The 22,933-nt window shown below is 40.1% G+C and overlaps 1 long non-coding RNA gene across 1 annotated transcript in view; it reads right to left on the bottom strand.

Moving 5' to 3' along the window:
* Positions 1 to 21,044, bottom strand: part of LOC132659340 (uncharacterized) — a 60,137-nt gene extending 39,093 nt beyond the window's left edge. The window contains exon 1 of the long non-coding RNA XR_009599658.1: positions 20,697 to 21,044. This is a non-coding gene — a long non-coding RNA (uncharacterized LOC132659340). The remainder of the gene's footprint in view (positions 1 to 20,696) is intronic.
* Positions 21,045 to 22,933: the final 1,889 nt, after the last annotated feature.

The following is a 22,933-nucleotide window of genomic DNA, read 5'->3' as shown; positions in this document are numbered from 1 at the left end:
AACTGATACTTTTGAACTGTAGTATTGAAGAAGACCCTTGAGAGTTTCTTGGACTGCAAGGTGATCAAACCAGTCAATCTTAAAGAAAATCAGTCCTGACTATTCATTGGAAGGATTCATGCTGGAGCTGAAGCTCTAATTCTTTGGCCCCCTGATATGAAGAACTGACACATTAGAAAAGACCCTGATGCTGGGAAAGTTTGAAGGGAGGAGAACAGGCCAACAGAGGATGAGATGGTTGGATGGCATCACTGACTCGATGGATATGAGTTTGAGTAAGCTCCAGGAGTTGGTGGTGGACAGGGAAGCCTGGCATGCTCTGTACATGGGGTCACAAAGATTCGGACAAGACTGAGAGACTGAATTGAACTGATCCTATTATTTTTGATATGATGGCAAATAGTGTTGTTTCCTTAGTTCCTTTTTCTGATTTTTTTAGTGTATATAACTATAACATATTTCTCTTTATTAACTTTGTATCTTCAACTTTACTTAATTCATTAATAAAATCTGATAGTTTTGTAGCATCTTTGCTTGCTTTTGTGTGCAGTAGCATGTCATCTGCAAATAGTAGTAGTTTGTGTTTTCTTTTTCAATTGGGATTTCTTCTATTCCTGTTTCTTCTGGTTGCTATGGACTCCCCAAACTACACTGAGTAAATGTGATCAGGGTGGGCATCCTTGTATTATTTCTGACCTTAGAGGAAATATTTTCAGCTTTTCACCATTGAGTAAGATGATAGCTTTGTTTGTCATATATTTCATTTATTATGCTGACGTATGTTCTCTTTGGGAGAAGGCGATGGCACCCCACTCTAGTACTCTTGCCTGGAAAATCCCATGGACGGAGGAGCTTAGTAGGCTGCAGTCCATGGGGTCACTAAGAGCCAGGCACGACTGAGCGACTTCACTTTCGTTGTTCACTTTCATGCACTGGAGAAGGAAATGGCAACCCACTCCAGTGTTCTTGCCTGGAGAATCCCAGGTACAGGGGAGGCTGGTGGGATGCCTTCTATGGGGTCGCACAGAGTCAGACACGACTGAAGCAACTTAGCAGCAGCAGCAGCAGCATGTTCTCTTTGTGCCTGCTTTCTGGAGAATTTTTATGATAAATGGGTGTTGAATTTTATTAAAAGCCTTTTCTGCATCTGTTGGGAGAATTATATGATTTTTTTTTCTGAATTTTGTTAGTGTGGTGTATCACCTTTATTGTTTTGTACATATTGATAAATCTTTGCACCCCTGGGATAAATTCCACTTGATCACAGTGTAAGTAAGATCTTTAATATATTGTGCAAGTTCATTTGCTAGTATTTTGTTGAAGATTTTACATCTATGTTCATCAGCAGTGTTGGTTTGTAGTTTTCCTTTTAGTGATTTCTTAGTCTTGTTATCAGGGTGATGCTGGCCTCATAGATTAAGTTTGAAAGTGTTCCTTCTTCTTCAGAGTTTTAGACTAGTTTCAGAAGGATAGATGTTAACTCTTCTTTAGTTGTTTGGTAGAAATCACCTATGACACCATCTGGTCCTGGATTTTTGTTTGTTGGGAGTTTTAAATTATTGGTTCAATTTCATTACTGGTAACTGGTTTGTTTATATTTTCTGTATCTTCTTGGTTTAGTCTTAGGAAAGTGTACCTTTCTAATAATTTGTCCATTTCTTCTAGGTTGTCCATTTTTTTTTAGTGTATAGTTGTTTGTAGAAGTCTCTTATGATTCTTTGTATTTCTAAGGGGTTGACTCTAATTTCTTTTTCATTTCAGATTTTATTGATTTGAGCCTTTTTTTTCTTCATGTGTCTTGCTAAAGGTTTATCAATTTTATTTCAATTTTCAAAGAATCAGCTTTTAGTTTCATTGAACTTTTTATTTCTACCTGTATTTATATCTGAAATGATAAGAAACGTACCTCCAGATTTTTTAAGACCAGAAATTGCCCACAATTTCAAAAAAGAAATTAAGAAAAATATAATTTAACATTTACTTAAAGAAAAGATTGAAAAATAGGTATTCCTGTATACTTCAAGGATATACAACTTCATGGTATCCTTTATTTCACTGATAAACACAGAAATAAAGGTGCAAAATTATATACAAATAGAATATGGTAATGATTAGTCAAATAAATGGTATTATAAAGAACAATAGGGATTTAAAGGAGAGAATTAAGGTGGGCTACACAGTTAAATGGGCTTCCATGGCTCAGACAGTAAAGAATCTGGCTGTAATGCAGGAGACCAGGGTTCCATCTCTGAGTCAGGAAGATCCCCTGGAGAAGGGAATGGCAACCCACTCCAGTATTCGTGCCTGGATGAGCCTATGGACAGAAGAGTCTGGTGGGATATAGTTCATGGTGTCACAAAGAGTCAGACACAACTGAGTGACGAACACACACACACACGCACACACACACACACATACACGAGTTAAATAAAATATTGCTGAATCAATGAATGTGAGCCAGACTGGCTGGGTGGATGGGGTTTAGAATGCACTTGAATGAAATGAAATCAGGCTTTTCAGGCAAGAACAAATCTGAAAGGCAGGGCCTGACTGGGAATCTGACAAAAGCAAATTAGTTGGAGTAGCAGTTTTATGTATCTGAGGAAAGAGACAAAGATCAGCGTAAACTTTATACTGAACATACAGACTCCTGTGATAGAGCCACAATTCCATTTAATTTTACATTCTACTATCCCTTTAAAATTCTATAGAGTATTTCTATAGGAATTTCTATAGAAATTTGTCATCTGGCTGGGCTGAGATGACAAAGCTGAAAAATCACACGAAATCTAAAGTCACTGAACAGAATCCTGATACAGAAGTCACAATGTTCAGAAACATTTAGTACACAAAACTTCAAACTTGGTTGAAAGTTAAATCCTCTTTGCTTTCACACTGGGAATTGTAGACAGGAAGTAATGGGAGTGGATGTGGTCCTCATTGCCTCCAGCCTTCCCCATCTTACTAAATGTGTTTTCTGGTTCCAAGCCCTGATCCAGCATCAGAAGTGGGTGGGACCAGCGGGGAATAGAGACAAGAGATGGGTCTCATCTGATTCACGGTTGCCAGATGGGTCAGGTTATCTTGGCTTAGCAAGTGTTCCAAGATGCCTCTTACCTTGGAAATATCTAAATTATATATTTTTTAATTTCTTTTTTGAAATTGTGGGCAATTTCTGGTCTTAAAAAATCTGGAGGTACATTTCTTATCATTTCAGATATAAATACAGGTAGAAATAAAAAGTTCAATGAAACAAATTTTGAGCAGAGACTCCCACAGGAAACGTGACTGGTGCCATGTTGCAGACTATTGCTTCTACCTTGATCCTAGTGACTGACCACCCCTCACAGATTCTGGTTACATGTCTGGTTACATCACTCCTCCTATTGTTCATAGGATACTCATTTTTAGAGTTATCAGTCACTCAGAAAGGTTCATAACTTTGCTTTCACAAGCCTAGGTTTCCACGGACCAAAAAGAGTTCCAGGGATGTGTGTTAAGTGTCTGTAATCAAGTAAGATATGTATTTGGAATATGTCATAATATCTGACATCTTTGGACTTCGCTTGTGGCTCAGATGGTGAAGAGTCCACTTGCAATGCTGGAGACTTGGGTTTGAACCCTAGGTTGGGAAGATTACCTGGCGAAGGGAAAGGCTACCCACTCCAGTATTCTGGCCTAGAGAGTTCCACAGACTGTATAGTCCATAGATTCGCAATTGCTGGACACAACTGAGTGACTTTCACTCACTCACTCTCTCACTGACATACTTTAAACACAGCTTACATGACTTTATTTTAAATGTCAATGTTTTTAGATACTATTGTTGCATCTAAACCTTTGAAAGTAGGAAAAATAATTCTTGAAAAGGCACGGGTTCATTATAGTGATCTGAAGAGCTATATGCCTACATATTGAGGAACAGTGCAAACCTTAGAAGAACATCTTAGTACTTTTGCCTAATGGATTTGCTTGTATAGGACAAATGTTCTTAAGTATTTTGGTGCCGTGGACTCTGCAGTATGGTAAAGCCTCATTTCAGTTCAGTTCAATTCAGTCACTCAGTCGTGTCCGACTCTTTGCAACCCCATGAATCGCAGCACACCAGGCCTCCCTTTCCATCACCATCTCCCAGAGTTCACTCAGAATCACGTCCATTGAGTCCGTGATGCCATCCAGCCATCTCATCCTTGGTCGTCCCCTTCTCCTCCTGCCCCCAATCCCTCCCAGCATCAGAGTCTTTTCCTATGAGTCAACTCTTCGCATCAGATGGCCAAAGTACTGGAGTTTCAGCTTTAGCATCATTCCTTCCAAAGAAATCCCAGGGCTGATCTCCTTCAGAATAGACTGGTTGGATCTCCTTGCAGTCCAAGGGACTCTCAAGAGTCTTCTCCAACACCACAGTTCAAAAGCATCAATTCTTCAGTGCTCAGCCTTCTTCACAGTCCAACTCTCACATCCATACATGACCACTTGAAATACCATAGCCTTGACTAGACGGACCTTAGTCCGCAAAGTAATGTCTCTGCTTTTGAATATACTATCTAGGTTGGTCATAACTTTTCTTCCAAGGAGTAAGCATCTTTTAATTTCATGGCTGCAGTCACCATCTACAGTGATTTTGGAGCCAAAAAAAAATAAACTCTGACACTGTTTGTACTGTTTCCCCACCTATTTCCCATGAAGTGATGGGACCAGATGCCATGATCTTCGTTTTCTAAATGTTGAGCTTGAAGCCAACTTTTTCACTCTCCTCTTTCACTTTCATCAAGAGGCTTTTTAGCTCCTCTTCACTTTCTGCCATAATGTGGTGTCATCTGCATATCTGAGGTTATTGATATTTCTCCCAGCAATCTTGATTCCAGCTTGTGTTTCTTCCAGTCCAGCATTTCTCATGATGTACTCCATTCTGAAAGAGATCAATTCTGGGATTTCTTTGGAAGGGATGATGCTAAAGCTGAAGCTCCAGTACTTTGGACACTTCATGCGAAGAATTGACTCATTGGAAAAGACTCTGATGCTGGGAGGGATTGGGGGCAGGAGGAGAAGGGGACGACCGAGGATGAGTTGGCTGGATGTCATCACGGACTCGATGGACGTGAGTCTGAGTGAACTCCGGGAGACGGTGATGGACAAGGAGGCCTGGTGTGCTGCGATTCATGGGGTCGCAAAGAGTTGGATAAGACTGAGTGACTGAACTGAACTGAACTGAACTGAACTCTGCATAGGAGTTAAATGAGCAGGGTGACAATATACAGCCTTGACGTACTCCTTTTCCTATTTGGAACCAGTCTGTTGTTCCATGTCCAGTTCTAACTGTTGCTTCCTGACCTGCATACAGATTTCTCAAGACACAGGTCAGGTGGTCTGGTATTCCCATCTTTTTCAGAATTTTCCAGTTTATTGTGATCCACACAGTCAAAGGCTTTGGCATAGTCAATAAAGCAGAAAAGATGTTTTCTGGAACTCTCTTGCTTTTTCCATGATCCAGCAGATGTTGGCAATTTGATCTCTGGTTCCTCTGCCTTTTCTAAAACCAGCTTGAACATCAGGGAGTTCACGGTTCATGTATTGCTGAAGCCTGGCTTGGAAAATTTTGAGCATTCCTTTACTAGCGTGTGAGATGAGTGTAATTGTGCGGTAGTTTGAGCATTCTTTGGCATTGCCATTCTTTGGGATTGGAATGAAAACTGAACTTTTCCAGTCCTGTGGCCACTGCTGAGTTTTCCAAATTTGCTGGCATATTGAGTGCAACACTTTCACAGCATCATCTTTCAGGATTTGAAACAGCTCAATTGGAATTCCATCACCTCCACTAGCTTTGTTCGCAGTGATGCTTTCTAAGGCCCACTTGACTTCACATTCCAAGATGTCTGGCTCTAGATTAGTGATCACATCATCATGATTATCTGGGTTGTGAAGATCTTTTTTGTATAGTTCTTCTATGTATTCTTGCCACTTCTTCTTAATATCTTCTGCTTCTGTTAGGTCCATACCATTTCTGTCCTTTATCGAGCCCATCTTTGCATGAAATGTTCCCTTGGTATCTCTAATTTTCTTGAAGAGATCTCTAGTCTTTCCCGTTCTGTTCTTTTCCTCTATTTCTTTGCATTGATCGATGAAGAAGGCTTTCTTATCTTCTTGCTATTCTTTGGAACTCTGCATTCAAATGATTATATCTTTCCTTTTCTCCTTTGCTTTTCATCTCTCTTCTTTTCACAGCTATTTGTAAGTCCTCCCCAGACAGCCATTTTGCTTTTTTGCATTTCTTTTCCATGGGGATGGTCTAAAGTGCAGTCTGCTGCGAGCCGGCACACTTAAGCACAGCTGGCCGAGAGGAGCTACCCCACGTCCGAGCTCAGGGACAGCGGCCTAGAGCGCCAGGCTGCGACGGTGCAGGAACGGCCGAGAGGAGCTACCCTGCATCCGAGGTCAGGGGAGGTGGCTGAGAGGAGCTACTCTGGGTCCGAGATCGGTGGTGGCCGGGAGGAGCTACCCCGCATCCGAAGTCAGGGGCAGCGGCCAGGAGGAGCTACCCCAAGTCCGAGGTCAGTGGCAGCCGGGAGGAGACACCCTGCGCCCAAGGTCAGGGTGGCGGCCGGGAGGAGCTATCCCGCATCCGAGGCCAGTGGCGGCCTGGTGGAGAAACCCGGCGTCCAAGGTCAGGGGCGGCCAGGAGAAGCCACCCGAGGAGCGGTGGCTGCACAGGCACAGGAGGGCCTAGAGGACCTATCGAACGTTGAAGGTCAGGAACGGCGGTGGTAAGGAGATACCCCTCATCCAAGGTAAGGAGCAGCGGCTATGCTTTGCTGGAACAGCTGTGAAGAGATACCCCATGCCCAAGGTAAGAGAAACCCAAGTAAGATGGTAGGTGTTGCAAGAGGGCATCAGAGGGCAGACACACTGAAACCATACTCACAGAAAATTAGTCAATCTAATCACACTAGGACCACAGCCTTGTCTAACTCAATGAAACCAAGCCATGCCTGTGGGGCAACCCAAGACGGGCGGGTCATGGTGGAGAGGTCTGACAGAATGTGGTCCACTGGAGAAGGGAATGGCAAACCACTTCAGTATTCTTGCCTTGAGAACCCCATGAACAGTATGAAAAGGCAAAAAGATAGGATACCGAAAGAGAAACTCCCCAGGTCATTAGGTGCCCAATATGCTACTGGAGATCAGTGGAGAAATAACTCCAGAAAGAATGAAGGGATGGAGCCAAAGCAAAAACAATACCCAGTTGTGGATGTGACTGGTGATAGAAGTGAGGTCCAATACTATAAAGAGCAACATGCATAGGAACCTGTAATGTTAGATCCATGAATCAAGGCAAATTGGAAGTGGTCAAGCAGGAGATGGCAAGGGTGAGCGTAGACATTCTAGGAATCAGCGAACTAAAATGGACTGGAATGGGTGAATTTAACTCAGATGACCATTATATCTACCACTGCGGACAGCAATCCCTCAGAAGAAATGGAGTAGCCATCACGGTCAACAAGAGAGTCCAAAATGCAATCTCAAAAATGGCAGAATGATCTCTGTTCATCTCCAAGGCAAACCATTCAATATCACAGTTATCCAAGTCTATGCCCCAACCAGTAACGCTGAAGAAACTGAAGTTGAACGGTTTTATGAAGACCTACAAGACCTTTTAGAACTAACACCCAAAAAAGATGTCCTTTTTATTATAGGGGACTAGAATGCAAAAGTAGGAAGTCAGGAAACACCTGGAGTAACAGGCAAATTTGGCCTTGGAATGCGGAATGAAGCAGGGCAAAGACTAATAGAGTTTTGCCAAAGAAAATGCACTGGTCATAGCAAACACCCTCTTCCAACAACACAAGAGAAGACTCTAGACATGGACATCACCAGATGCTCAACACCGAAATCAGATTGATTATATTCTTTGCAGTCATAGATGGGGAAGCTCTATACAGTCAACAAAAACAAGACCAGGAGCTGACTGTGGCTCAGATCATGAACTCCTTATTACCAAATTCAGACTCAAATTGAAGAAAGTAGGGAAAACCGCTAGACCATTCAGGTATGACCTAAATCAAATCCCTTATGATTATACAATGGAAGTGAGAAATAGATTTAAGGACCTAGATCTGATAGACAGAGTGCCTGATGAACTATGGTAAAGCCTACGGACTCAGAAAAAAAAAATGTTTTTAAATGCACGAAATAAAATACAAATGATTCCAAAAGGAAATCAATTTCATTGAAAAGCAGTTATGAAATCATTAAGAAGTGATATAATAATGCATGCATGTCTTTGTTACATAACCACAGATAGTGGCAGGTCCAGGAATATTATATTGAAATAGTGGTAGGTGTAAACAGTATTTCAAAGTATTAAAACTGAAATGTGATTGATAATATTTGTATTTTCTGTTGGTGACACAGACAAAAGTATTGCAAATGTTGGTATGGCTTGTTTAATAAATTAATAGTTAAGTAAAGTGCTAAGTTTCAGTAAAAGAATAGGGAAAATAAAGGTTTCCGAATTCTTTCCCCAATTAAAAGCAATCTATTTGCATTTTGTCACTACCCCGTTTAGTAAAATATTTCCAGTTGCTCTGTTGAGGATGGTTAGCCTGTAGAACTCAATGAAAGATGCAGCCTTTCCTTGAATCACTCCTTCTGTTGATTCGTAACATTCCTGCTTTCTTTCTGGGAGACTGTTACAGAGTTTTTGTGGCACTCAATTGGTCCTGGCTTCCCTCATCAGCATGGGCTTTCCAGGTGGCACTAGTGGTAAAAGAATCTGCCTGCAGTTCAAGAGAATTGCAGGAGATGCAGGTTCAATCCCTTGGTTGTGAAGATTTCCTGGATTAGGAAATGGCAACCCACTCCAGTATTCTTGCCTGAAAAATTTCATGGACAGAGGAGCTTGGTGGGCTACAGTCCCTCGTCAGCAAGGTGTGGTCCCTAGTTATTGAAAAATATCATTTTGCAGAAAGGTATTTTTTTTTTTCCTCAGAATTTTCCTCTACTTTGGGTACTCATTCACACTGGATATGACTTTTAAAACAGCAGGAAGGATTCTATCAGACCAACAGTTTCCCTCTTGCCCAATAAGATGATGATGGCATCACAAATAAAACTCCTCCCCTTCCTCTGGAAATGCAGTCCTCCTGAGGGATTTCCACTTTGCCTCTTCAGCAGTGTGAAATGACCCAGGAAAAGACTTAATAAGTGGATGTCAGACACAGAGTAAGCAGAAAAAAATGATAAATGGATCACTGGGCCACCCTATCTCAGTGTAGTTTGGCTGAGGACTATGCATTTGATTCTATAGGTTTTCTGTGTTAACTATGGTCAGAGATTCCCAGGTAGATTCAGCCTGAGGCTATTACTTCTAATAATTGAGACTGATGAAAGGTCATGGTATTTTTACAGCTAAGCTGTGACATGAAATATATCACTTTGCTTCCATCAAAGAAAATATTATACACTTTACTGACAAAAGGTTGGGTACTTAGTTTTTCCTTCCCACACTGTCTACAATGTATTTGCTTGGATTTACCAATAAATTTTACATTTAAAATGTTTCAGAAAATTGCCTGGTGCTAGAATGAGGTTATTCAGGTATAAGACAAATGTTTCAGGATCATTAGGAAATTAATTGCATGAAATGATTGACACAGAAGAGGTGTTACATATAGCCTTGCACCTTTGAACACAACACCATAGATTCCTTGTGAAAAACTGCTTATCATGTTAAAATACCAGAATTGTTTAGAGTAAAAATCAACTGTTTAGAAAGTTGTACATTCATAACATTACATGGTGATTATTTTTTTTTCTGCTTATGCTTAACATATAGCTAGCAATGAATATTTGTGTAAGAGCTGGCACCCCAGTCATCAGTGCTTGGGAATTTTTTTTTTAATTAGTGAGATATTTCATTACTATTTAGACAAATAAAGAAAATCAGTAATAGAATATGTTATTTATGATAAAGAAAATGTAAAATAAAACTGAAGAAATCAGTACCAAAAGGTATTCAGAGGAAAATTCAGTGTGCCAAATTCTATATAAATTGAACTATCCAGTGATATAGAAAATATGTCAACTAAGCCTGTAAACTAAGAATTCGCTCAAAGTTTTAAAGATTTCAAGTAAAACTGATAATAAGGATAAAAGTAAAGTTAAATATCTTCTTTAAAAGGAGAAGTAGTTTAATAAATCTTAGTTATTTATTTATGAAAATATAGAAAACAAAATTTTAATATAAAAAATAAGTTCAGTTCAGTCGCTCAGTTGTGTCCGATTCTTTGCGACCCCATGAATCACAGCACGCCAGGCTTCCCTGTCCATCACCAACTCCCGGAGTTCACTCAGACTCATGTCCATCGATCAGTGATGCCATCCAGCCATTTCATCCTCTGTCATCCCCTTCTCCTCCTGCCCCCAATCCCTCCAGCATCAGAGTCTTTTCCTATGAGTCAACTCTTCGCATGAGGTGGCCAACGTACTGGAGTTTCAGCTTTAGCATCATTCCTTCCAATGAACACCCAGGACTGATCTCCTTCAGAATGGACTGGTTTGATTTCCTTGCAGTCCAAGGGACTCTCAAGAGTCTTCTCCAACACCACAGTTCAAAAGCATCAATTCTTCAGTGCTCAGCTTTCTTCACAGTCCAACTCTCACATCCATACGTGACTACTGGAAAAACCATAGCCTTGACTAGACGGACCTTTGTTGGCAGAATAATGTCTCTGCTTTTCAATATGCTATCTAGGTTGGCCATAACTTTTCTTCCAAGGAGTAAGCATCTTTTAATTTCATGGCTGCAGTCACCATCTACAGTGATTTTGGAGCCCAAAAAAATAAACTCTGACACTGTTTGTACTGTTTCCCCATATATTTCCCATGAAGTGATGGGACCGTATGCCGTGATCTTCGTTTTCTGAATGTTGAGTTTTAAGACAACTTTTTCATTCTCCTCTTTCACTTTCATCAAGAGGCTTTTTAGCTCCTCTTCACTTTCTGCCATAAGGGTGGTGTCATCTGCATCTCTGAGGTTATTGATATTTCTCCTGGCAATGTTGATTCCAGCTTGTGTTTCTTCCAGTCCAGCCTTTCTCATGATGTACTCGGCATAGAAGTTAAATAAGCAGGGTGACAATATACAGCCTTGATGTACTCCTTTACCTATTTGGAACCAGTCTGTTGTTCCATGTCCAGTTCTAATTGTTGCTTCCTGACCTGCATACAGGTTTCTCAAGACACAGGTCAGGTGATCTGGTATTCCCATCTCTTACAGAATTTTCCACAGTTTACTGTGATTCACACAGTCAAAGGCTTTAGCATAGTCAATAAAGCAGAAATAGATGTTTTTCTGGAACTCTCTTGCTTTTTTGATGATCCAGTGGATGTTGGCAATTTGATCTCTGGTTCCTCTGCCTTTTCTAAAACCAGCTTGAACATCAGGAAGTTCACGGTTCACATATTGCTGAAGCCTGGCTTGGAGAAATTTGAGCATTACTTTACTAGCATGTGAGGTGAGTGCAATTGTGCGGTAGTTTGAGCATTCTTTGGCATTGCCTTTCTTTGGGATTGGAATGAAAACTGAACTTTTCCAGTCCTGTGGCCACTGCTGAGTTTTCCAAATTTGCTGGCATATTGAGTGCAGCACTTTCACAGCATCATCTTTCAGGATTTGAAACAGCTCAACTGGAATTCCATCACCTCCACTAGCTTTGTTCGTAGTGATGCTTCCCAGGGCCACTTGACTTCACATTCCAGGATGTCTGGCTCTAGGTGAGTGATCACACCATTGTCATTATCTGGGTCCTGAAAATCTTTTTTGTACAGTTCTTCTGTGTATTCTTGCCATCTCTTCTTAATATCTTCTGCTTCTCTTAGGTCCCTGCCATTTCTGTCCTTTATCGAGCCCATCTTTGCATGAAATGTTCCCTTAGTATCTCTAATTTTCTTGAAGAGATCTCCAGTCTTTCCCATTCTATTTTTTTCCTCTATTTCTTTGCATTGATCCCTGAAGAAAGCTTTCTTATCTCTTCTTGCTATTCTTTGGAACTCTGCATTCATAGGCTTATATCTTTTCTTTTCTCTTTTGCTTTTCACTTCTCTTCTTTTCACAGCTATTTGTAAGGCTTCCCCAGAGAGCCATTTTACTTTTTTGCATTTCTTTTCCATGGGGATGGTCTTGATCCCTGTCTCCTGTACAATGTCATGAACCTCATTCCATAGTTCATCAGGCACTCTATCTATCAGATCTAGTCCCTTAAGTCTATTTCTCACTTCCACTGTATAATCATAATGGATTTGATTTAGGTCATCCCTGAATCAGCTGTAAGTAAATATACAATAGTTTATTTAATAAGAAATAGAATGCTATAATAGAAGTGTCTAGTACCTGTTAAAAGGGTGGACTTGGATGGGCTGCTGGCTAGAATCTCCCGAGTCAATCTGGAGAAAGTACAGAAGCTTGTGGAAGACATGGGTAAGGAAGACTAGCAAAAATTGAGGAAAATAAAAAAGAAAAACCCAAAACACCTTGAGAACACAGACTACCATGAAACAGTACATGGAGGGGAGGGCCTTGATGTGTTTGTAGCCAGAACACAGGGTAATATGAGGCTGGTCAGGGAGAAAAGTTGGAGGAAAGTTTTCAGTTCTGCTTTTACTTTCCAATGGATTGCCTTGATGTAATTCCCCCCTGTGGTGGCTCAGAGGTTAAAGCGTCTGCCTGCAATGAGGGAGACCTGGGTTCGATCCCTGGGTTGGAAAGATCCCCTGGAGAAGGATTTGGCAACCCTCTCCAGTATTCTTGCCTGGAGAATCCCATGGACGGAGGAGCCTTGTGGGCTACAATCCACGGGGTCGCAAAGAGTCGGACATGATTGAGCGACTTCACTTTCACTTTCTCTGCCATGAAAGATGTCAGGACAGCCCAAGCCACTGGAGGTATTGAGCAGTAGGACTGCAACAGATGAAGAGTCTGGCTTACTGCAACCCTTGGACAGTCACTTCTTCAGTCTTCTTTCTCCAAACCCTCAAACAGGGTTTATAAACCAAACAGGATTCCTCTTTCCAAACTGCTTATTCAAAATAGCTTAAAAACAAATCTATAACTAGAAGACTTGTCTGGAAGAGTAAACATGATTCTTGGGGGCCTGGGTCTTTCTGCTCTGGGGCCCATCCCTTCTCTCTATATAAAATGGAGGAGCTTAGCCTTTGGGCTTATCCTAATATGTATTGCTAGAAAGAACAATTGGTACTCTTAGCTGCTTGTGTTCCAAAATTCTTAAGAGTTAGTGGATTAATAAACTGTGATACATCCAGATGATGGAATATTATTCAGCACTAAAAATAAATGAGCTATCAGGCCATGAAAAGGCATGTAGAAAACATACATACACATTACTAAGTGAGAAAAAAAAAATCCGGAAAGCCTTCATACTATATTATTGCTGCTCAGTCACTAAGTCATGTCTGATTCTTTGTAACCCCTTGGAATGCAGCATGCCAGGCTTCCCTGTCTTTCACTATGTCCCAGAGTTTGCTAAAATTCATGTCCATTGAGTTGGTGATGCTATCCAACCATCTCATCCTCTGTCACCCCCTTCTCTTCCTGCTCTCAATCTATCCCAGTATCAGGGTTTTTTGTAATGAATTGACTCCACCCATCAGGTGGCCAAAGTAATGGAGTTTCAGCTCCAGCATCAGTCCTTCCAGTGAATATTCAGGGTTGATTTCCTTTAGGATTGACTGGTTTGATCTCCTTGCAGTGCAAGGGACTCTCAAGAGTCTTCTCCAACACCATGTATATAACATTTTGAGAAAGGCAAAGCTTGGAGAAGTGGTAGTCAAGGTTGGGCTAGGGAAAGGATGAGTAGATGGAGCACAGTGTAATTTTAGGATAATGAAACTGTTCTGCACAATACTACAGAATATAAAGCATAAATAAATATATGTGTAAAGAAATCAAGTACAATAAAATGCTAATTATAGAATTCAGTTGGAGGGCATTTGAATGTTGATTCTGAAATTCTCTCAATTTTTTTGTATTTTGGCAAACTTTCACCATAAAGTGTTGCAGAGAGAGAGAGAGAACTAACAGAAAAGGACAGAAAAACTACTCCCGCCTTATTTTGTGTGGCCCTTGTAATAGGTTGGAATCAAAGACATGGACCAAATATGAAGAACTAAGATGTATGGTTATTCATTTTTATTAAGCTATTAGTTTTTAATAGGTAAATTATATTTTTTAGAGTAGCTTTGAGCTCATAGCCAGATTAAGCCAGAAGTGCAAAGCGATCTTATATATACAAACTTGCCTGTGAGGAATGTCTCGGACCACAGAAATACCTTTGTTAATACTGATGAGTCTACAGTGACACATGTCTGTGTTCAGGGCCATAGTTTACACTAGGATTCACTTTTGGTGTTGCCTGTGTCAGTATACAATTGCCAAAACACTAAAAGTGTAAACTGGAGATGGAACAACAAACTGGTTCCAAATAGGAAAAGGAGTCTGTCAAGGCTGTATATTGTCACCCTGCTTATGCAACTTATATGCAGAGTACATCATGAGAAACGCTGGGCTGCAAGAAACACAAGCTGGAATCAAGATTGCCGGGAGAAATATCAATAACCTCAGAGATGCAGATGACACCACCCTTATGGCAGAAAGTGAAGAGGAACTAAAAGCCTCTTGATGAAAGTGAAAGTGGAGAGTGAAAAAGTTGGCTTAAAGCTCAACATTCAGAAAACGAAGATCATGGCATCTGGTCCCACCACTTCATGGGAAATAGATGGGGAAACAGTGGAAACAGTGTCAGACTTTATTTTGGGGGGGCTCCAAAATCACTGCAGATGGGGATTGCAGCCATGAAATTAAAAGACGCTTACTCCTTGGAAGAAAAGTTATGACCAACCTAAACAGCATATTCAAAAGCAGAGACATTACTTTGCTGACTAAGGTCCGTCTAGTCAAGGCTATAGTTTTCCTGTGGTCATGTATGGATGTGAGAGTTGAACTATAAAGAAATCTGAGCACTGAAGAACTGATGCTTCTGAACTGTGGTATTGGAGAAGCCTCTTGAGAGTACCTTGGACTGCAAAGAGATCCAACCAGTCCATTCTGAAGGAGACCAACCCTGGGATTTCTTTGGAAGGACTGATGTAGAAGCTGAAACTCCAGTACTTTTGCCACCTCATGGGAAGAGTTGGCTCATTGGAAAAGACTCTGATGCTGGGAGGGATTGGGGGCAGGAGGAGAAGGGGACGACCCAGGATGAGATGGCTGGATGGCATCACTGACTCAATGGACATGAGTCTGAGTGAACTCCGGGAGATGGTGATGGACAGGGAGGCCTGGCATGCTGCGATTCATGGGGTCGCAAAGAGTCGGACACGACTGAGCAACTGAACTGAACTGAACATTTTACTATACCTGTTTTTATCACACATATATTTATCTGTGATTCTTATTTTTAAAATGAATTTCAAATTAAGTTAGTACATGTCATTGTGTACATAGTCTTGTTGTCGTTTAGTTGCTAAGTTGTGTCCAACTCTTTGCAACCCCATGGACTGCAGCCTGCTAGACTTCTCTGGCTTTGGGATTTCTCAGGCAAGAACACCAGAGTGGGCTGCCATTTCCTTCTTCATCATTAGTATATACGTCATTAACTAGAATTCAGTGCTTATTTACGGTTATTCTTTTTTCTTTTTTGGTAATATTTATGCACAATGAAATTTCAAGTCTTATGGGATCATTTGATAACCATTTAGTAAACAGCACATGACTATATCTCCAGAGAGTTCACTAATATTCTTTCTCAGTATATCTTCATCCTTATGCCCACCATAAATTAGTTTTATTTGTTTGAGACAACACTGAGTAAAGATGGAATATTTGAGTGTGTAATTTTTTGTGTAAGTCTTCATTCACTCAGCACACAATTTGTGAGATTCAGCCATGTCAGAATATCTATTAGTGGTTTGTTCTTCTTTATTGTCTAGAATCACACTATAGAAATCCACTGTAGAAACACAGTGAAAAGTGTTAGCCACTGAGTCATGTCCAACTCTGTGATCCCATGGACTGTAGCCTGCCAGGCTGCTCTGTCCATGAAATTCTCTAGGCAAGAATACTGGAGTGGGTAGCCAATCCCTTCTCCAGGGGATCTTCCCAACCCAGGAATCAAACCTGTGTTCCCTGCATTGCATGCAGATTCTTTACCACCTGAGCCATAGAAACAGATTATAATTTATTTATTCTTTCTCCTGAGCTGGATATGTAGGCTATTTCCTTTTTTGAGTTATTATTAATAAAGTTGCAGTGAGCAATTTTGCGCAAGTCTTTTTTGGACGTATGTTCCTTTGGAATCACTGGGTTGTAATCTCTTTCTGAAGAAAGCAGAAAAGATTTTTTTTAAATGGTAGCATGTTACCATACCATCACAGTATATTCAAGTTACAATTGCTACACATTCTTGACAACATTTAACATTATCTATCTTTTGATTTTAGATATTTTAGTGGATATATGGTTGTATTATATTGTCATTTAAATTTGAGTCTTCCTGATGTCTAATGATATTCAGTGCTTTTTAATATACTTATTGTCCACTTGTGCATATTATCCTTTGTGAAACATATGTTTTAATTTTTCCCTTTTCCTATTGGGTAGCTATCTTTTTATGATTGTCTTATAGGAGTTGTGTGTATTTGTGTGTGTGTGTGTATAATATATTCTTATTACCAGGCAGTCATATGAATTGTAAATATTTCCTCATAGTCTACAGCAAGCCTATTCATTTACTTAAAAAAGTCTTTGGATGAGCTGAATGTCAATTTTTATGAAGCATTGTTTATAATATTTTTTTCTTTTTGGAGTTATAGAGAAACTTTTGCCTATTTTCAAATCACACACACAAAAAATCTTATGTTTTCCCTTAAAAGCTTTTTAGTTTTAGCTTTTATGTTTAGGTTTGGGATGTATCTCCATTAATCCAAACATCTGTGTGGTGAGTTAGAAAGAAAGTGAAAGTGTCGTCACTCAGTCGTGTCCGACTTTGTGTGACCCCATGGACTATAGCCTACAATGCTCCTTCATCCATGGGGTTTTCCAGGCAAGAGTACTGGAGTGGGTTGCAATTTCCTTCTCCAGAGGATCTTCCCAACCCAGGGATTGAACCCAGGTCTTCCGCATTGTAGGCAGATGCTTTACCATCCGAGCTACCGGGGAAGTCATGTTTATTTTTTTATTTGAATACCTATTTGTTCCAGTACCATTTTGTTGAAAAATTTTTCCTTTTCTTGTTAGCATGCCTTTTCACCCTTGTCAAATATTAAATGATCCCATAGTATGACTATTACTGGGCTCTCTATTTTATTGATCTAATTATTGACCTTTTGATAGTACATACTGTCTAAATTAATATGTTCTTATAGTAACTCTTAAACACAGAATAAAAGACTTTAAAGTTGACTTTTAGTCAAAATAGACATGTGGAAAATTAATATGACAACTAAGTTCACTTAATATAAATAATATTTATACTTTAAAAGTTGGAGGGCAAATAAAATGAACAAAAGGTGTTAGTGAATAAAGCAGAAAAAATTACACACATATAACCAATATTTATGAATACTTTACTTATAATAAAAATCATTCAGATAGCACTTCACATAATCTAAAATGGCAGCATTTTAAGTGATTGTATTAGGAGCTGATAGACTACCTATATCTAATTTAGCCAATGGTCATTTATCTGGATAAAATATTGGAATATGCATATGACTGAAAAAATAATTTTGTCTTTTGACCCAGTAACTTAATCTTTTGGATTCCTTGCTAGAGGTGGAGAGCAATTAATATGCTCAAATATTAATACTCAAGAAATTTTCTTTATAATTTTGGTACATGAAGTAATTTCAAATTTTATTATGTAATGAAAAATCTCAGGCTTTTGAGATATGTTCATAAATATAAGGAAATAATTAATATGTGGAAAAAGGCAGGATTAAACATCTGTGTATAATGCAATCCTACTTTTCTAAAATAAAACGTTTACACATCCATGGCAAAAACAGTGCTGGAAAGGAATATTTCAAGAATTTGACTATTATTTATTTAACACCAGTACTTCTAAACAGTAAGATTTAAAGTAAGCTTTGTTATCTACTTTATACTTTTCTGTCCCTTCTGTACTTTATAATGGGTATTTATTTTTATAATTTAGTAAGATAAACCCTCTTTTAAAAAGTTAATAAGGAGCAACACAATACTGTGAGAATACACGTTCTCAGAATATGTCTGAAATAGAGAACAAGTAATTACTTACAGGTGAGAGAATGGCAGTGCATTGGAAATAGAAAGACCCAGCACTAGACGGCTGTGCAAGGAAGAGCTTAGTTGAATACATAGGCTCTTGTCTCTTTGTCTGAGCTCCTCTACTCTTCAGCAGTGTATCTTTGGATAATTTCCAGATGACTAGACTATTTAATCAACTGGGATGGTCATACCCAGTAACAAATGGTTAACAGTTCCTCAAAACTCCTTACTGTCCTATTTGAAGGCACAGAAGAGTAAAAGCTAATGATATCCATACCTACAAATTTGTTTCAGCCTCAGGTAACAGTTTTACTGTGTGTAGGACATTGTTGCATATGTGTATATTTATTTAATGCTTACTCTATATAAGGCAGTTATATAAGACCTTACGGTCTTATGTCCTTATGAATATAGATCTGTTTCCAGAATGACCATGGTGAAGCGCTTCAGCAGCCCCTGGAGGTGCTTCCGGTCTGCATGCCTGCTCTCAGAGCATCCGTTCACCAGCTGGATCTGAAATTTTAGCCGCCTCTTATTGCCAAGTGTGATGTAGTATATGCACTGAAGAGAATTAGAAATAGCATTTAATTAAGTGTAAATTGTTTCAGCAAGGTCTTCCCTGGTGACTCAACGGTGAAAAATCCACCTGGGATACAGAAGATGCAGGAGACTCAGGTTCAATCCTTGGGTCAGGAAAATCCTTGGAGTAGGAAATGGCAACCCATTCCCGTATTCTTGCCTAGTGAATCCACGTGGACAGAGGAGCCTGGCAGACTACAGTGCATGGGGTTACAGAGAGTTTGACATGACTGAAGCGACAGAGCACACACACACAAATTGTTTTATCAATAAGCATTCACTTATAATGCCCTATAAACAAAGCATTTGATTCATTTCCCGTCCAATCACGGAGCGCCTTGGTGGATAACCCATATTTTTCAAATTGGTGACCTGGACATATAATTAGGAGGGTGGAAAATGCATAAATATATCAGAGACTTCCTTGGAACTAGGCTGATTTCTATCAGATAGATGCTTCTTTATTCTAGAAACCTAATTGGTATGCCTGTTTTATAAGCATAAGCATGTGCATTTTAACTATAAAATAAGTAAATATTTTGGGAAAAAAGTGCCCGGGGGTAGCATGGATTTTCCTGGCAAGAATACTGGAATGGATTGTCATTTCCTCCTCCAGGGAAACTTCCAAACCCAGTAATCAAACCTGTGTCTCCTGCTTTGCAGGTGGATTCTTTATATCTAAGCCCACAGGGAAGCCTTGACAAGGTAAGTGAAACAAAATTCGGCTAACCTCTTCTCATTGCATGGAAGGTACTAAATTGCACTAAGACTAGACTGAGGAGAAAACTATTGCAAAATCACTGTAGATGGCGGTGACTGCAGCCATGAAATAAAAAGACACTTACTCCTTGGAAGAAAAGCTATGACCAACATAAACAGCATATTGAAAAGCAGAGACATTGCTTTGTCAACAAAGGTCTATCTAGTAAAGGTTATGGTTTTTCCAGTAGTCATGTATGGATGTGAGAGTTGGACTATAAAGAAAGCTGAGTGCAGAAGAATTGATCTTTTGAACTGTGGTGTTGGAGAAAATTCTTGAGAGTCCCTTGAATTGAAGGGAGATCCAACCAGTCTATCCTAAAGGAAATCGGTCCTGAATGTTCGTTGGAAAGACTGATTCTGAAGCTGAAACTCCAATACTTTGGCCACCTCATGCGAAGAGTTGACTCATAGGAAAAGACTCTGATGCTGGAAGGATTGCGGGCAGGAGGAGAAGGGGATGACAGAAGATGAGATGGTTGGATGGCATCACGGACTCAATGGACATGAGTTTGAGTAAACTCCAGGAGTTGTTGATAGACAGGGAGGCCTGGTGTGTCGCAAAGAGTTGGACATGACTGAGAGACTGAACTGTACAATGAGAATATCATGAACAGCACAAAGTATATAATACTAGTGAGATCTCATTTATAATTTAGTAAACAACTTCCAGTGAAAACAATTCGTTTATTTTCTAACGCAGAATGGAATATATTAGGCTTCGTATCCTTGAATGACTGTGTTTCTCAAATCATCTCATACAAAGTATCATGTATTAAGTGAAAAGTGAAGTCACTCAGTCGTGTCTGACTCTTTGCGACCCTGTGGACTGTAGCCCACCAGGCTCCTCTGTCAATGGGATTCTCCAGGCAAGAGTACTGGAGTGGGTTGCCATTTCCTTCTCCAGGGGATCTTCCCGACCCAGGGATCAAACCCAGGTATCCTGCATTGCAGGCAGACGCTTTAACCTCTGAGCCACCAGGGAAGCAGAAAGTCCTGTATTAAACCCCTGCGGCTTGAACAGTCAGATCCCACTCACCAGTTGGAGAACCTGGAGTTATCGTTTTCCTTGGAATGTTCACGTGCTCTTTTGGTGCTGAGACCTTGGCAAAATCCAAAGCGGTGACCTTCAACACTGACATTCTTCTATGTTGTCATCCTATTTTCGCGCTGGGGCTGACTTGCTCACTCCTCTCTCACCCCCTGCTAGAGCATCCCCTGCTCTCCCGATTTTGCAGACACCATCTCTCTCCCACTTGGTCATACCATCTGTCTCTACATGACAGTTTACTCTGCATGAATACCAGGTAGCAGACGTGATTTTGCCCAATAGCAAGTACAGTGGAAAGTCTTTCACAGGCGCCCCACAATCTGTGAACATATGATCAGTCTAGGATAACACGTTGTGCTAAAAATATACCAGAGAAATGTTCATGTGGTGATAAACAAGGAACCTGACTCAAGGCAAGATACGCGCATGTGCCACGAGCCTCTGAAATGTGTTTCCATGTGCACTCAGATGAGGATGGTCTGTCAATGGGAGACAGCAGGATCAACTAATGTCTGTTTCTTTATTGCAAGTGTTAACGTACATTTATCAGTGTCAGCATTGTGTGTTTGGCCTAAAACTCAAACTGCAAGTTAAATGAGTGGGAATCTAGAAGTACTTATGGCGTGGTTGGTTTGATCAACAGAAACTTGTATAATTTCCCTGATAACTTCTGACACTGCCCCTTGACCTTGGGGGGGGGGTATCCCAGTAGGTCTGAAAGAACAGCTTTCAGAGAAAGGATTGTGTCTCCTATGGTTTGTGCTGCATCGTTCAACCTTTATTTATCTATGCATGCATGCTGCATGCTAAGCTGCTTCAGTTGTGCCTGACTCTGCAACCCCATGGACTGTAGCCTGCCAGGCCATCTATCCACGGAATTCTCCTGGCAAGAAGAGAGTGGGTTGCCATGCCTTCCTCCAGTGGATCTTTCTGACCCAGGGATTGAACCCAAGTGTCCTGCACTTCAGGCACCACTTGGGAAGCCCTTATTTATCTACTGTTCAGTGGCTAAGTCGTATCTGAATCTTTGCAACTCATAGACTGCAGCATGCCAGGCTTCCCTGTCCCTCACCATCTCCTGGAATTTGCCCAAGTTCATATGCATTGAATCAGTGATGCCATCCATTGTTTTTTTTTAATCTATTTTGTCTCTTTAGTAGAACTTGGCACTATCCCTCAAATGTTAACTGCATAGAGATCTTTTGCAGAGTGATTGTCAGTTTATGCAGAGAAGACTTGCACAGATTTTTTATTTCATTTTATTACTGGATACCGAGGACTGCTTTTTTGAAACTTAGAACTTGTAACTTGCTTTAATTAACCTAGTCATCAGTATCTATTTTTATTTAGTCAGCAACAATGGTTTGGGAACAGTTTGGGGACCATTGATAAGATGCCCCTTATATTTTTTCTATGAATTTCACTTAAAAAAAAAAACATTAAATCTTTAAAATGATAATTGCCCTGGTTTAGATGTGCTTTGGACATTTGATTCCTTTCATTCTTGCTTTTTTTATTTTGTCCAATAGCTGCTGCCCAGAGAAATATGGACTCAAATAGTAGTTCAGATGGTAAAGAATCTGCCTGCAATGAAGGAGATCTGGGTTCCATCCCTGGGTAGGTAAGATCTCCTGGAGAAAGGAATATCTATCTACTTCAGTATTATTGCCTGGAGAATTCCATGGACCGAGGAGCCTGGCAAGCTACAGTCCATGGGGTTGCAAAGAACTGGATATGACTGAGGTACTAATACTTCCACTTTCCACTTTCAAAGAAATACAAGTGCCTTCTGTGGACATTATATGTACAACATCACCCCTAGGAGACTGCAATGTGGTCAATCAGATTCTTTTAACAAATTATTTGGCTCTCATGTCAGCATATAATCTGTTTTACCAGTTGAGAGGTAGTCAATCATTATCATATCTGGAAAGATGAAATTGACACTAACCCATTATTTGCCTGACTAATGAAGCATAGATGACAGCTGAGGACTTTCCTCTTTCACACCCCACCTCCCAAGAAAGGAGTGACAGAGTGAGGCACACAGTAAGATAGAAGTCTGACTAATTTCTGGGATACACACTGTTTTAATGACTTTCTGTTTAAATTCTATTTGGCCGTTAATCAGCTATTTCAACATATAGAAGAATGGGAATACTTTGGATCTGTTATTTTTACAGGACTAAATATAAGATTTCAAATAATTATACTGTAGTCACTAG

This window comes from Ovis aries, chromosome 2, assembly GCF_016772045.2.
Source record: "Ovis aries strain OAR_USU_Benz2616 breed Rambouillet chromosome 2, ARS-UI_Ramb_v3.0, whole genome shotgun sequence".
NCBI classification, from domain to species: Eukaryota; Metazoa; Chordata; class Mammalia; order Artiodactyla; family Bovidae; genus Ovis; species Ovis aries.
Note: the sequence above shows the minus strand (reverse complement) of the source record. Positions and strands in the feature narration are given on the sequence as shown.